Source organism: Haliaeetus leucocephalus, unplaced genomic scaffold (assembly GCF_000737465.1).
Source record: "Haliaeetus leucocephalus isolate CR32 unplaced genomic scaffold, Haliaeetus_leucocephalus-4.0 Scaffold773, whole genome shotgun sequence".
NCBI lineage: Eukaryota > Metazoa > Chordata > Aves > Accipitriformes > Accipitridae > Haliaeetus > Haliaeetus leucocephalus.
The window spans coordinates 4,011,889-4,028,426 of record NW_010973209.1 but is presented as its reverse complement, the minus strand read 5'-3'; positions in this window follow the sequence as shown (position 1 = coordinate 4,028,426).

Genomic DNA, 16,538 nt, shown 5'->3' with positions numbered 1-16,538 from the left:
ACTTCATTGAGTTTGGCCAATGTGGCTAAAAACAAGAGGGTGGGATCCATAGCATGCAAAATCACAATATACAGATTTGTATTTTAATCCAATTAAGATTCCTACATGCAAGCAGGGACGGCAAAGGGCTTCAGTCACTTTGTAAAGAGACGGCTGCTTTCCTCATTGCTTTCCCCATATTAAAATTGTGCAAAGGTAGAATTGGCCTTGTCATCAATCAGTTCTAAAGAACTCTCTTTTGGGAGAACAGCAGAGCCCCACAAGCACAAAAGCTTCCTTGAAGACTAAAGTTCAGGATGTTGAAATGCAAAAGTCAGATTTTGCCAGGAGGCACAATTTCTGAAGCCAGATGATTCCACCTCAGATTAAGTTATTGAAGATCTTTGCATGCAGAAACATTTCTTTGTTCTGGCAAACACTCCCTGAGTTTTCTATTCACAAACGTGACCCCTAGGAAAGCCAGCCAAGATTCTTCTGCTTTATCAGGTCAGAATGTTCAGGGCCCAATTATTTTAATAGTTACAAAAAAAACCCCCAACAATGGTTCAGTACGCCAGTGAGAATAGTATTCAGGGACTTAACAAGTCACTCTAACATCTGGCATGTTCTTTCGAGAAGACTAAACACATGGAGACTCTTGCTGCAAAAGTCAATGGAAAGGAATGATAATTGCTCATTAGAATGCCTCCTCCACAGGTTATTTTTAACTTCCCGTACTCTTTCTAATCATGCTGAATGCATCAGATGATACTGAAAAGGGTCAGTGCACAGGTTTCTCCTCTCCAAAAACACACTTATAACAAAGCCTTTTCCTAAAGCTGAAGATTCACATGCTACACCAATGGCACCTGTTTTGGTTTCAGACTACAAGCAGGGGCCCAAACAAAACACTTCCAAAGCACCATGCCTTCAGCCAGCAATCCAGATTGCAAAGGCAAAGACACTGACTACAAAAATCAAGAGCTTTATTTTAATCTGCGATGAAGACAATCGTTTTCCCTCTCCCTCAGCTTTAAGAATGCTGTGCATGGGAAGAATCGGAGATGCCCAAATGCAAAGGCTTTAGAAGACATAAAACATGGAGGACAAGGACAGGGTCCCAATATTAGGAGACCGGTGCCAACAAAGCAATAAAGCAGAAGCCACCAAGTGTCAAATGAAGCAAAACAGCTATTCATCTGCTTTTGAAGGAAGAAAAATTCTGACTGAATTTCCACAGTGTATTTCACTTCATGTTTTCAAGACTGGGGGCTGCAGGTTCTTTGCATTCTTAAAATCAGTGTTACCAGAGCATACCCATGACTACGCAGAGAAGAGACAGCAAACCGGTCAGGTCTGCACACTGTTCTTGGAAGGACGGACTATATTAGCCTAGCTTGGCAGGGATGCCTTTATATCCCTAGCTGTGTCTCCTCTGCCTTTCAGCCGGTGCAATGCAAAGACATCTCAGCTCAGCCCTGTCTAAATGAGTTCAGATCTTTTTGCTGAACCCATCACCATAGCATCTGAGCCTTTGTAAGTGACACAAAAACTATTTGCATGGGTCACCCCACTTCCTCTCAACCTAGTTACATAAAACTTTTTTTTTTTTTTTTTTTTAATGGGGGTTCAGCAGAGCATTAGGAAAAACGGGAGATTCTTTGTGGTGTAACATCAAAGACTGCACACAAGGAATCTTGTTCTGAAGCCTCTCACCAGGAAAAGCCAAACGAATGAAAAGCTCACATCAGACAGTTAGAAGACAGCAAAGGCAGCGGACCTAGAGGCACAAGGAAAGCTTAGATTCAACAGTTCATGGCCAAGACTCAGGAGGCTGTGTCCTTATTTAAGGCTTTTTAAAACAGCAAAAAGCTGTTTGAAGAAGAACTGAAGGACATGCTCATAATGGGCTGTAATTTGTTTGTTTATCTGTCTGTTTTTAATGAAGGAACCACAGAGCCTACTAGAGAATATTTGAGTTTCACTTCTGTCACTGTCCCAGCCATTCTCTAAAAGCGCTGTGACCACATCAAATAGCTGCCAGAGCTCCCTAGGAATGGGTCTTAAAAACATGTTTCAGAGCACTGAGCCCTGGGGGAAGGCAGTGGCTGGACGCTCCTGGAATGCAAATCTTCTTTCAGCAACCAGACGCAACCCTGACAGTAGCTGTGCAAGCATCCCTCGCGCCTCCTGCACCAACCTGCCCCCGGACCACCCTGGAAGGATAAATTGCAGGCGGAGGAATGGAGATCAGGCATGGAGGGCTTTTCAGCCTTGATAACTGGAGCGAAGCTGCCAACAAGCAGGCCACCTGCGCAACAGCCGCGTACGCTGGGATGTCGGACACCCTCCGCTCCAGCTGGCCCGCGTCTGCCGAACCGCTTCACCTCCGCCAAACGGCTGTCTGGGGCTGCGAGGAAACGCTTGGGCCAAACACGAGGCAATGATTTGGAGGTGAAAGTCTGCAGCTCCCCGGACCAATTCAGACCTGAGCCATCTAGTGTCCGGTCCCAGGCCCCTGCCTCCGCAAAGGCGTCAAATCCGGACCGCGCTCCTTTTGCAGTTTTCCTTTCGCACTTGTGGCAAATCCCCCTTCCTTCCAGGAACGTCCTCCTCACCAGCGCCGGGTTTTGCTCAACGCAGAAGTAAACCAGGGTGGCAAACTACCCAGAAGTGCCCGAGTCGAATTAACCTTCCCTTCTGGGTCAAGTTTTCCTCCAAGGCCATGCCGCCTTTTTGCAGCCAGATCCACAGTGCAACACTGACCTCCTGTGGCTGCTGCTCCTCAGCCACGACCCAGAGCAGCAACCAGCAGGTTCTTCTTCCCTTCTCCCCAGCTGATTGAGACTATCTGGACAAAAGGGGCTGAAAAACTCCCTCTGTGCACATCCCTCTACTTGTGTTGTCTTCCATGTGTCTATCACCACAGAGAGGACGAAGGGAAGCTTGCCTTTACTCAACTCCTGGCATTAGTCCCAAAAGAAAACCTACCTTTAGGAGATAAAAACTAGTCCCTGGCAGCGGGACAGAGACCCGTATTCCCTACAAAATCCGGCTTGCACTGTGCAGGGCCCTTGTGAAGTCATCTACAAACAGATGAATTCCACCCATAGTTCAGTGGCAACGTTAAAGTGATTTCTGGTTTTTCTCATCGCTGCCTAAATTGAAACAGAAATGGCATCTTGCCTGTGTCAGAAGGGGGTCTCGGGGAAGCCAGGATGTACAGTCATTCCCACAGATACCGCTGTTCTGAGCAGTAGAGTGGGAAGGCAGCTTGTTCAGGTTTTTATGGTTGTCACAGCTACCAGGTGTTGAAAAAACTTGTCTAGTGTGTTTTCTCTTCCTGCAAGCTTATGCTCTTTTACCACAGGCAATATTAAAACCCCTTCTGGGACACAAATGCAGATGGTCCATGAGTTTCCACCTCAGAAATCATGCTGACCTGCTCTACAGCTCAGAGTTCACAGAAGCAAGGAATCCCACAGCAAATTCAAGTGCTTTTTAAAGGTCAACATGGTAAAGACTTCCAAAATCTAAGTCCTACTCAAAACACGTCTGGCCTACGTTCACAGCATTACCTGCCTTAGTTTTGCAGGCAAGCTTGCTCCTGAAGAGCTCTCTTTTCTGGCTGGCACCACCACGGAGCATGTTGGGAGCAGGGAGAGCCTCTCAGCAGCGGACTAATATCCTCATACGACAGTCCCAAGACACATGCCTCAACTCTCCGAGAGCCCAAGATGAAAAGGGCTCTGGGATCACCTTGCAGGAGGAAGGTGATAGCAGATCCCCCGGAGAATTTCTCCATTCAGGACTATGGTATGCCTGGCTACACAACTGAGCCATGCACAAGCAGGCAATGCTCGCCTCAGCCACACTCTTGGAGACCCTCTGGGATGCTCAGCAGCACCGAGCCCTGTACTGCCTGACTCCCACGCTCACAGAGCCACACGCATGCTCCCAGGAACCACAGTTTGACTGTCTCCAGGTATCAGCAGATGCCTTTTGCTGTTGCTGCACCTGCCTTGTTTCAAATATTTTAGGATCCTCTTTAAAACAGCCTGGCATTAGAAGGCTTTTATACCGAACAGCAGCAACACACCACTCAAAGACAAACAGCTGCCTCCTAGATGCAACGGGAAATCAGCAGGAATCACTGTGTCCCACAGAGCAAAATTGTGCCTGTTGGGTTGCTCTGGGTGACCCCAAAACCTGACAAGGTCCTCCACATATGGCTTGGAAGCTGTACAAAGGGTACGCTCAGCTGATAGCGGTAACTTGCGGTAGTGAAAGGATGCTTTCTCTGCCATGCCAGCAGGAAGGGAGAGGGAACCAAGAACCGCTGCCCTTGCCAGAAGCTGTTAATCAGTTGGTTTTTGCCCCGCACAGAGCAGTGGCTCCTGCTGAGCTGAGAATTATAAACCTACATTTTCATTCCCACCTGCCCCCAGCCTGCCCCTCATTTTGAACACTGGGTTGTAAATGATGCATAACCCTTCTGGGCCTTCTGCCTGGGCACAGAAACTTTCCCATATCGAGGGAATTAAAAACTAGGTTAAACATACTTGTCACTCCAGTAAGTTCCTTAAAGCAGATGCAAAAGACTTTTTTTGGTCACTTCTCATTAGAGTTTTGTGACAAGATTCCCTGCAAAGGCTGGAGGTGTTAGATCACAGCTGAAACACAGCAGAGAGGGGCTTGCGGTGGCCCATCCGGACAGCCACCTCCATGTGTTTAACACCCTCGTTCTCCAACAGCTATCAACCCTTCCAGAATTTATCAGGGTAAAGACAGAAAAGTCACGTAAAAGATGAAACTGACAGTATACCTGAGTGCACACATTCATTGCCCTGAATGCTTGATCCTTAACTGAGCATCTTGTAGTTTTATCACCCCTAAGGAAAGCCGGATGGCTATACTGATGTTTGGATATGAAGCATCCCAAAGTACAAAAGATCAGGCGACCACATGGGGCATCTTCTCTGCCAGCTCCACATTATTTAAAGACAAGGTGGAAGCTTTCAGAAGATTCGTTTTTAAAGTCCTGTTCTCAACACATGGTATACATGTCATTGATACACAATTAACTGCATGTGTGCAATGACGGAGACATTGGCAGAAGAAATGTACATCTAAAGGAAAAGAAAAGCAGAGAGACATGCCGTGACATGTTATCATTAGGGAGTCATAATTTCCTTCCTGTAGTCATACAACAGCTGTCACTAACATCTTGAACACAGACCATGTATTAGAATACCATAGCAAATGCCTTTTCAGGCAAAAGAAAGAGAGGGCATGTTAACTGGGTGAATAGCAGGAAGAATATTTTGACAGCTTGAATGCATTAACCTCCCCGCAGAACGCCCACAACCTTTGCTAGAACTTGGCTTGGTAGATACCTTCCACATGCTGGGTGAGGAGCGAGGGACCCCAGCAGCTCTATCGCAGGCACACCCAGAGGCCTCAGCTCTCCAGGGGCCCGTTTCAGTAGGCAGGGAAGATGCACTCATCCATAGTCACCTCTGGGATCCACCTCTCCACCTCCACCCTCCCAGCTTTGCACTTTTAGCTTGGATTCAGAAGGGCCAAAGTGGATGTCTGAAATAGCGTGAGTCTCCTATCTTGTAGACAGGGAACGATAGCACAGGTTGACCTTACACATGAGAATACATCCTCTAGTCTCATCTTCAGGAGGAGGGAAGGCATTTTTCGCCTTCTAGCTATGACTGTTAACCAACACAGAGGTCCCACCAAAGATGCTGCAGTTGGCATTTCAAAACAGAAGTAATTAGATTTCTTACGGTTTCTGCCTCAGTCTTGTAGCTTCTGAGAAAGCTACACACCACTGGCGATATGCCAGCCAACACATTTTAAGAAAACATTTTCCTCACGTGGATGAGGTCCTCCGCGATAGGGCCACGTTCAGGCACCCTGAATGTTTGCCATAAGTAGTTTATCTAAGGCAGACTGATTATTAAAGCTTTCAGTGCAGCTTTTCCAGGAGCGGTAGTTCTCATTACAATACAGGCTGCAACAACTTATCAATCTTGGGCAAAAGATAATTAATCAGCACCCAGAGCCATTTTTGCAAATACAAAGCCTGGTTGAAACAAACCAAAATAAGAGAGGGGGGAAGAAGAAAAAAAAAAACCAAAACATGACAGAGCTGTTGGCACTTGCCAACTCCTCTTGATTAAACTTATTTTCACCTCCAGGTGCATACACAGGATGAGTTTTGTTAATTAAACCTGCCAGTCAACTCATTATGCATTCAATTAAAAAAGCCTGATGCCTTGATTTTATGCAGCTGGCGGGCTGCGCGGTGACAGGCCGTGTTGTTATAGTGCATAAGTTCTAATAGGGAAGGGAGAAGAGACGCTCCAAAATATGGCTAAGTGCGATATTTGCTAATTGGACATCCTCTTGGTGTTTTGTCTTTTTTTTTTTTTTTTTTTGAGGCTATAACGGATGGGGTTGTTTATCAGACATACAGCCTGGCTGTGTAAAGTGAAAGTCGAGGAGGAGAGTGGAAGAGCATGTTCATCTCATTTGGAAACCCATATAGATGCTCAGAATATTCATGATAGACTCTGGCAAGGTTAAGAGATGAGGAGAGTGGCACCTAGATGCCATGGTGATGAATGCTTTGTAAATAGATTAGACAGAGGCCCTGAAGCTTTTATAAAATTGTGGGGGTTTAATTTAGATGAAAGATAGCCTTTATTCTTAAGGCATCACACTGAGAGTCAGCAGATCTGGATGCAGGCCCTGGCTCTGCTACAAACTCCTTGCATGACCTTGAATAAATCCGAGAAGACCATGCTTTAAAGGTATCTACGGTTATATCTTTCAAGTGGCAACCCTTAGCCACCTCTGTGTTCCTCACCTGTCCACCAGTAACTGAAGGCTATTGCTTCTGCTGTGCCTACCAGTCTCTGAGCTATTTATATTCAACTTCCTAAGAACAGACGATATCTCTTGTTATACACTGCAAGAAAACCTGTTACAATGGATCTCCAATCTCAGATGACAGACAGAATGAAAAACTGTAACAGCTGTGACAAAAGAATTTGTGGTTGCATGCAACAGTTTTACAGTTACCTCACACTGACATTTCTAAGTCTGCTTCACGCTGGCCACAAATACGAGAAATGACCTACAACACAGGTGACCCATCTGTCGTGCTCTGAAGCAGAGAATTAATTTCTTTTCCACTGTTTCTGTTTTCTTCAAGTTTGCAGGCTTTCGATATAGCTGCCTGTACAGACAAGAGGTATACTACTCCAGTACTATGTTAACGACATCTTTCCATCTCAGACCATGCTCCAGGTCTTGTGATAATCTGGGAAATTTATTTAATGCATATACCATCAATGGAAAGACCTTAGGACACTAGCAATAGCATTGATTTCCCCCCCCCCCTTTTTTTTTGTGCAGTGCTTTATAATTGTGACTTTTCACATCCTTACGGCAGCTCTTCAGTTTGTTACTGGGTATTTTGTGACTGATGAGGAATGAATGAGATATTCTGTGGAGCCCTCCAAACTACACCTTTGTTCTAGAGCTCACTGTAAGTGTGAGGAACTGAACTTTGACTGAGGAGGTCCCTTGAGTCTTGTATATTTTATCAGACCATGAAATGGAGAGGGGTTTATTGTTATTATTATTGTAACCTTCTTTGCTATCTGGTTGCATGCCCCCTGCAACTGCTGGAAGCAGTGGCCCAGATTCACAAGGATGTCTAAGGGCAAAAAAGATACACCAAATACTTGGTAAATCCCAACAGATCTCTCTAGTGACCATTGTCCACCAACATATGAGAACTGGTCCAAATCCAGAATGACTGCTCCAGACTCCAGCTAAATGCAAATCAACAGTCAAAATCTCTTCCCTTGTGGATTTTTTTTTTTTTCCTGTTAGCAGCTGTGTCCCTATCATCAAACTAGCAAGGCAATTTGTGGTTGGCAGTAGCTATTGCAGCTGGTCTGAATTTTTTATGACAACTTTCATTGAGAAATACTAGTTTGTCAGAACAAAAAAAAAAAAAAAAGTTGTGAAGGATGTTGGGTCAGCTATCCTCTGTCGGGACCAAACCACAGGATGGCTCATAGTCTCAGAGAGACACTGACCTCTATCCAGCCAAATACCCTTGTGATTCAGTCTGTTATTTGGAAAATGCCATGCTTAGGTTCGGATCTGTTTTCTGACCCAGACTTGGACTAGAGCCTCTCACATCCCAGGTGAGAACTTGGCTCACTGGGCCAGCAGCTGCTCTGCTCAAGGAGTCTCATTTCCCTATGGAAGTTTTCTAAAAATCATGGTTTAGCCTCACATCTGGGCAGAAGAAAGTGATAAAACTTCAGGCTTTTTTAAGTAACCTGCCCTTCTTGAATTCCAGCCAACCATAGATGCTTATCACCTTTTCCAACAGATGATGGTTTGCAATTCCACCCACATGTGAACAGTTTATTAACACATCCTAACACACAGAGACCAGCAGCTACTGCTAAACAGTCTTAAGACAGCACAAAATTTTCTGCCCCTCCTCAAACTTCCAGTACAGGAAAACAGTTAGACTTGCATGGAAGATATCCCCCCAAAGAGCTGTGGTTGTTTCATTCGAAGGCAGCCCAGATCAGATACTGCATCTGGTTCTCCCAAGAGACACAATGCAGGCGAGTGTGTGTGTGCTGGCGTGTAGATGGAGGGGAGACAATGCACATAAGATCAATAGCCCATCTAGTCCAAGTATCCTGTATGACAATGGTGCTAGGGAAGAATATAGGAACAGGATATATACAGAGAGATCCTTCCACGCTTTGTCTTACCAGCCTTGAATGCAGGCACTTCAGGGATTTTCTCAGACAGAGGTTACACCAGGTTAAAACTAAACTTGCCACCTCAAAGGAAATTCGAAGTGAATTTAAAATAAAAATAACAAATAGTCCAAGAGAAGTTGGAAAGCCTTTTTCCATCCCATCAGTGTAATTGCTGCTGTCCTCTATTCACATTCATTTGCAAGGATAAAATAGAAAAAGAAAATTACTGGTCTACAAGTAATTGCTTTCTTCCCCTGACCTAGAAAATAATAATAGTTTGCATTTCTACAGCTCCTTCCACCCAGAGATCTCAAAGCACTTTGCAATCACTTATTAATCATTGCTCTCAGACCCCTGCAAGATAGGTAACCAAAATATGAAGTACTTTGTACATGCCCGGAGAGGCACAGAAAGCAAATGGCACAGTCACAAGTAAGCATAGAGGGATCTGACAGAGTCCCTCTCACCAAGCAATAAAATATACACCCAGTCGAATAGAAACAGCCCCACTCCCCTTTACTCCGCTGCCTGCTAACAGCACAATGGGAAGTGCATGTCCCCCCCTCGCCAGGCTGGAGCAGCTCAGGGCACGGTCCAAGCTCCAGCATCCGTGAGAAGGGTTTTGCAAGGGTGTTCCTCAGGTCCTTGTAAAACACAACACTTCTCTCTGCGCTGCTCAACTCTCACCTGATCTTGCTCTCCACTCTATAGACTAGAAAGCTGGATGCTGTGCAAGTTTTACGTCGCTTTTGCAATGAATGGGGACACTCTGGCTATATGTTGAGCATGCCTTCCCAATAATCAGCCTTTGGGCAACTGAAAATTGAGCACAGGATCTGAGAAGGGAAAGGCGGGACATTTCCAGGGTCTATGTATAAATTCGTCTCATCCTCTAAAGACCTAACGTTGTTATTTTGGTTCCCTATTCCTGTAGGCAACAATTGAAAATACCACCCTTAGCACAGGTCACTGTCATCAAATTACTGCTTTCTAAAGATGAGGAGGCAGTGACTTAAGCAGCAAGGAAAGATTAACATAACCAGAACAAATTCAGAGGTACTGCACTTTATAATGGTAAGTCCTCATCCCGCTAGCTCTTTCCTACTTGAAACACTGTTATTACCCTTATGGTGTATTGTGTCCAATACTTAACCAGATTGAAAGTATGCCTGAAAGAAGACTATCTGTTTTAGCATATTAGAGTAAATGAAATAATAATTGTTCCCTTACAACTCTGACTTTTTATCCAAGAACTGTAATAATATTTTACATGTATTAAATTAAGACTCAATCTCTGTAAGGTAGGAAATATTCCCACTTGGTGGAATCAAGAAACAAAAGAATTGGCCACTGTACATAATACTACAGCCTCTATGCACTCTGCTGGGTAGGAAATATGCCTGATTTGCAAGGGTTACTGAGTCATCAGCAGAGCAGAGAAGCTTTGAAAAGCACACAACTGAACTAGGAGCTTCAGTTCTGTTTTCAGAAGCGTCTTGAGACTTTGCAGTTCATGCTATTTTCCAGTGATAGCGGGGTCCTTAACACACTTTTCAAAGTGAAGCTATACTCCTAACCCACAGCCACCCATAAGACAGTCACTACCCTCAAGCCTTGCACCACACTGATTATGCAGTTTCTTCCATCTAAAATCCTCTACCAATCCTCAAGCCAGATGGCCCTTTAGCACAAACTGACCTCTTTGGCCCAGGAGCTAAACATGTAAACAAAATTTCTTGCAAGAAATATCCTTCTCTCTACTGAGGTCTGAAGATGATTTCTCCCTCCTGGCAGATGGCAGAGCTGCCGTACAATTCACATCTTGGCACCGCTACAGGCTGGCCCTGCCAGGGGGATTCTGGAGCACAGGACCATTACGAGCTTCACAGAGAAGTTTGGAGGAAGTCAGTGACGCAGAGGAAGATGGGGAGGAGCCTTCAGGTCTTGATGTCAGTTCCATAACGGTATTGCAAAATACCCATGTTGGGGTCAGATAGGGTATTTCAGACATTAAGCACACTTATGGCATCCCCAAGAAAGCAAGGACAATTTTGTGCCAGCATTTTAATACTTTGCCCTGGCTCCCAGTGAATTTGCTTAACAATTAAGAAAATTATTTTATTCTTATTTATTCTCATAAATGCCAAGAATAGCCTCATCGCACACTGAACAGTTCCCTTGCACCATTTAAAACTGCAACATGAATAAGCCCTTAGCATTAGCTTTTTAAAGGAGGGACCTTCTCCACATGAGAAATAGCCGTTCCAGAAAAGGGATGAGGAAGGGGAAAGACCTCTCCAACCCATCACACGAAGGAGAACAACACGCAGCACTGATACAAAAAAACAGGCTACAAAAGCTGCAGCCCAGGAAGAGCTCCCCCATCCGAGCCGCCTCCAGTCGACGTGACCAACTTGTCCTCTCCCCTTTCTGTCCCTCACTAGGGTCTCCTGGGACTTACTATCTCCTCCTCAACAGGCCACGTGCTCGCAGTAAGTAAACAGGACAGTCATGTCACATGTGAACTCTACCAAGGCCAAGGGAGCATCAAAGCTCAGCCACACTTCTGTCGCAGCTGGGCAGAGGTCACCAACACAGAAAGGCTCGCGCACACCCTGCTCGGTCAGTCAGTCACACTCTTGGCCAAAAAACAGGGGTCTTGACTTCATGGTCCCAATTCTCATCTTCCCTGCAAGCAGGAGGGCAGGGAAAGACCCCTAATACACCTTCCATGTCTATGGTAAGTCCCTGTTTTCCCCACCTTGCCTTGCCTTTCGCTCTGAGGCACAGCAAACACTTATTTCTTCAAAAGCAGAACACTTACAAAGGTGGTACGCACCAGAGTGTCACCACCCTGGCAAGGTTACAGCCAGCACCACCAAGCATTTATCATTTGAACATTCCTGATTAAAAAATCCACCCGAGAGAACTCTGCCTCTGCAATGTGTTGAGTTTCAGATGACCACGTTTTATATTCTCGAAGTTTTGTTTTGTTCTTTTCCAGTTCTGAATGACCATCCTTTTAACCCCATACGCTCACTTGGAAAATCTCGACATTTTCCAAGCTGCTCTTTTTGTAACCTCATTCTGCAAAAAATGTGCCCTATTCACTCACCGCTTCCTTTCCATAACTAGTGCTTGAGCTATTTCTCTGTGTGAGAACTAACTCTCCCTGTGTATCTAACATGTACAAGCATTGCTCAAACAGCCAGAAGGCAAAACTAAAATCGAGGACTCAGAGCTGCATTAGAGAAGTTGAATGCTGGAATTAAAATACAACAAACTCCAGGCTCAATACATGGTGTACCCACTAGATGGGGCAAAGAGCTATTTTCTGGTTTTAAAAAAAAAAAAAAAGCTCTCCAGGTGCTCCTTTCACTACAGTTTCACCTGGCCCATACGACTAGGGAGAAGGCCAGGGCAGAAAGAGCTCTGGGTGCTAAACTGCTTTTTTCACTTCTAAAACTGCTCCAGGCTGGAGCAGCCCAGCACCTTGGCTGCGCTCCCATATTCCCCAGTTACACACTGACCCGCCGGGCCTGAATTACTACAGCCAGGAATTAAATAACCCAGCCAAACCCTAGACTCTATGTCAAAGCTGTCACTTAGCAAAGGGATCCTCTGATGAGGCTGGTGTGCAGGGGCTCCTGTGCACCGCCGTGACGTTGCAGAGGGGGGAAGGACACGATCCTTTGGAGAAGTTTGTGTCCGTGACACAGAGCTGCCCCGACTGACAGCTCAGCGTGTTGTCAGTGCCATGAACCCCACGCAAACCCACAGCTCCACAGAAGCTGAATGTAGCTAGAGGAAATGAAAGGACCTTATCTCTTCCCCTGCCAAAAATTTCCCTCCTGCACAAAGGTTTTACATAGCTTAACGCACCAAACCATTTGCTAAGCTTGGACCATTGCCTTCATTTTAAGGCCCTGCTGCTTTGGTCATATGAGAACCTTTTGTCTAGACAGTGTCGGTGTTAGGAAGTGTTTTAGGCTAGGATCTGCCCTCAGCTGCACTACGTGTGGAGTAACTCTGTTCACCCCCATGGAACTATACCAGCTTCAAACCGATGACCCCGCAAGGGAGATCAGGACATCTGCTTCACAAGCAATTGCTCTGGAAGCTGCATTTCTCCCCCTTCAGCATCACAACTGTTCTGTATTTGCCTTTCACAGGATGAGCACGATATTCTAGTCAGAGCGATTTCAGGTAGAGCATAGGAACAAATTATGCATGTTCACTAGTACTGCACTAACAAGCTGCCAAAGCAAGCAACCTTCTCCAGTTTTTACGCTTCTAGGACGCAGGAATTTACACACTGCAATGTTAGCAAACGACGCATCGACTTGGTGAGACCATGAACGCAGAGCATCCTGATCCAAAGCCCATTACAAATGAGTAAGAATTATGAAGAATCTTCCTCTGATCTACCATGGGCCATCCAGAAAGAAACTCAAGGGTGCTGACACACTGGGAGGGTCCTTTCTCAAAACTTTCCCTGAAAACACTTGGAGGATGAAGTTCAGGTATCGGGTAGGTTTTGCAGGCTGAAATCCCATTACACCAATTACATCATAATTCCAAACCCCACCGTCCCAGACCAGTAGCTTGTTCAGCACCCAGAAACCAAGGCTTTACAGCTCTCCTCCTAGCAATTCCTGCAACAATTGGTGTGGACACTAGACCCCAGGCTGTACATAACAAAATAATGTCAGGATTTGCTATAACCACATACTACAAAGGAGCTTTCTAATCACCACAGTCTCCTCTCCAATGGAAAGGCCATCAACCCACACCCAGTATTCCCAGGCGATTAATGAAATTTTCCCACCTCAAAAGGCTTCTTTTCTTCTTTATGCTTTAATGAGACCGCGTTACAAGAAACGAAATAAAACTTGGCGAAGCTCCACAAACAAAAACAAACAAAACCTCAGTTTGAGTTACTGCGAACTTCCACTCTCTGAAGCCAGGAAGATCTGATTCACCAAAACAGTTGCTGTGTCCCTGTAGCTCTTTTTATAGCACAGCGCTGGTCTCTGCTGGATGCCCGATTGCCCATTTCTTGTTATACCTGTGCAAAACCTGGCACAAAAGTTAACTTTTTGCATCCTTCAACTTGCTCCATGCCTTCGCCCCCCTCCTGCAGTGACTCATGACTTCCAACAGACTTCCTGAAAACAACCCATTCGCACAGAAAAGCCTGGTTCGACACCAAAATGAAAGGAGTCAGCTCACTGTAATCCTGTACGTCTCACTATCAAAATGCAGCTGCTTCTGGTCAGAAGTACGCTAACAGGGATAAGTTTAAGGCGGGGAATAAGGAATCTTCAGTCCAAACTCAGTGGGGACTAATGAAGAGGCGGAATGCTAACTCCCAGAGTGAATCAGAGCATGTACGAACGAATGAATGAAGCCAGTTAATTTAGTTTGCCTTGCCTGTGGCTCAGACTGGCTTGGGTTTCTTATTTCTACACTGAAAGCTCTCGTGTACCTCCAAGGATGGCAATTCATCGCTAACAAGCCGCAACCTTTTCTCCACCCCTACCAAAGCACCTTGCAGTACTCTCAGAGGCAGCGTGTGGCTCATGATCCCACTCTAGCTAAATATCCTAATGCAGTCCCATTAAAGGTCTCATGTCATGTCTGAAAACCTCATCTTCAGTCACGCACTTGGCCTGCAGATACTGAACCTCGATTCATTTTTTCCCCTCCTTGTTTTGTAATAAATAATTGCCAGGCTTCAAGGAGGAGGATAAATGGAAACAAGTCATTTGAGGCCTGCGTTAAAAGCAAGTGCTCTCGTCTCTCTTTACCTGACCTGCTGGAAACTTCCTCTTCGGCCCTGCTCCAAATCAATAGCTGAGAGCAGCATGATGCACGCTAAATAGCATCAAGCAAACCTACTTTGCATGGGAAGACTAGAAAGCAAGCCCATACTTAAGTGGCCTAGGGGAACTTTTGCCAGACAGGTAACTGCATCTCACCACAGAGACAGATAAATTTCAGCAGAGCAACTCCCAGTCTTTTGAAGACATGATGGAAAATATTTCTATACAATATGCAGTGTTAGAAGTCCCTTTCAGCATAGTTAAGTAAGGGAAGCTGATCCCAACTCATATGTCTGCCTTCCTTATGGTGTCAAATCCATAGCTGAGGGAGGAAGACAGGCATCTGTCTGTATATACTGCAAGGATGCCTGATCTTGTGCGCCCCATCTGCTATAAAACTGTATGTTTGGATTTGTCAGGGTTTTTGATTTGTCAAAAAAATACCCAAATATTGTGCAGAATGCAGTAAAATCTTTCAGAAATAAAGGAGAACTTCCATATACACCATGGTAGCTCCCCCCTTTGAAATACTTCTGTGAGACTGTCGGTGGTCTGAGACTTTAACCTCCGGCAAAGAGCTTAGGAACAGCAAAACCAGAAAAAAGCCACTATTTGTCACACTGTAATTAAGCAGCTCCAACCTCCTCATTCATCCCAGTGAGAAATAATTTACTGGAGTCACTGTAGTTCCGGGGTTTTCACTACTACATGATTTTTCTTTACAGCAAAAAGTAGAAAAATGATCTGGGACACAACTGCTGATAGAAAACCTCATCGCTTCATCTCTTGCCCGAAAAAAGTCAAGGTATACAATCACACTTGAGACTTAATAGCTCTGGGACCGGACCCTGATTTTGCCATTGTTTACAGGCTGGTTTAAACTCCACGGACTGGAGTGTGAAAGGACAGGCAGGACCTTGCCCTCTTGGGAGAAATCTCTGTTCCCTTACATGGACTTTTCTTTCATAAAAAAGTCAAAATGTCACTGTCCCAGGGCAATTCCTCTTCTTGTGACCTCAGCCATATGGTATACAAGCTGGCCAGAATTATCTCATGCTATATTCAGCACACAAAAACCAGGCTCCCGCCTCAGGGGAAAAAAAAAAAAAAATCAAATATGGCATCGGGAATTATTAAATTATTCCAGCAACTCTTAGGAAAGAAGAAAATCAAGGCAGGGTAAACAAAAGCTGCATTCACCAGCACTTGGGGGGACACCTTGGAGGAGTGCGAGGCTCTCTTGAGTGTCTTGCAAGCGCACAGCTCTGCAGGCACAGAGGAAATACATTATTATCAGCAAACACAAGAGGGAAGTGCAGCACCAAAATCCAGCCTGTTGCGGCAAAGAGCAACAGGCTTTCAGTCTCGGCTTAAATGTGCTCACACGCCGGGGCACAATGGCATAAAAGAGATGGGTCGTTTCATGGTAGAGCCTTTTCCCCCGTCCCCTTGTACTGATGCCTGGACCCATGAAGAATCTCATTTAGTTTACATGGTTTCGAGGAGGCCATTTTAGTCAGCAACATTGCAAGCTCAGGCTGAGCGCAAGCTGCGTTGTAGCCACAGTCTCCAACTGCTTAAGCAAACGTCATTTAAGGCCAAGGTTAAATTCAATTGGACTGCATAGTCTCTTGAAGGTACATTGGTAATTATCCATATTTTTGCTTGTCTAAATTCAACTATTTAATCATCTGCTCTTTGACAGAATGCCTCTGAAAGAACAACGTTACTAGACCCTAGAGCAGGAACCTGAATCCAGCCACTTGGGACTTTGTGCTCAGTATTTCAGAGGTTGATAGGGGAAATCCTACCAGATTTAATGGAGGTAATGAGCTTTCAGAGCGTACTTTGAACACAACCACAACAATTCTCCATCTTAATGATGCTACAGAATGTTTCAAAACCCCTTTGGCCAACA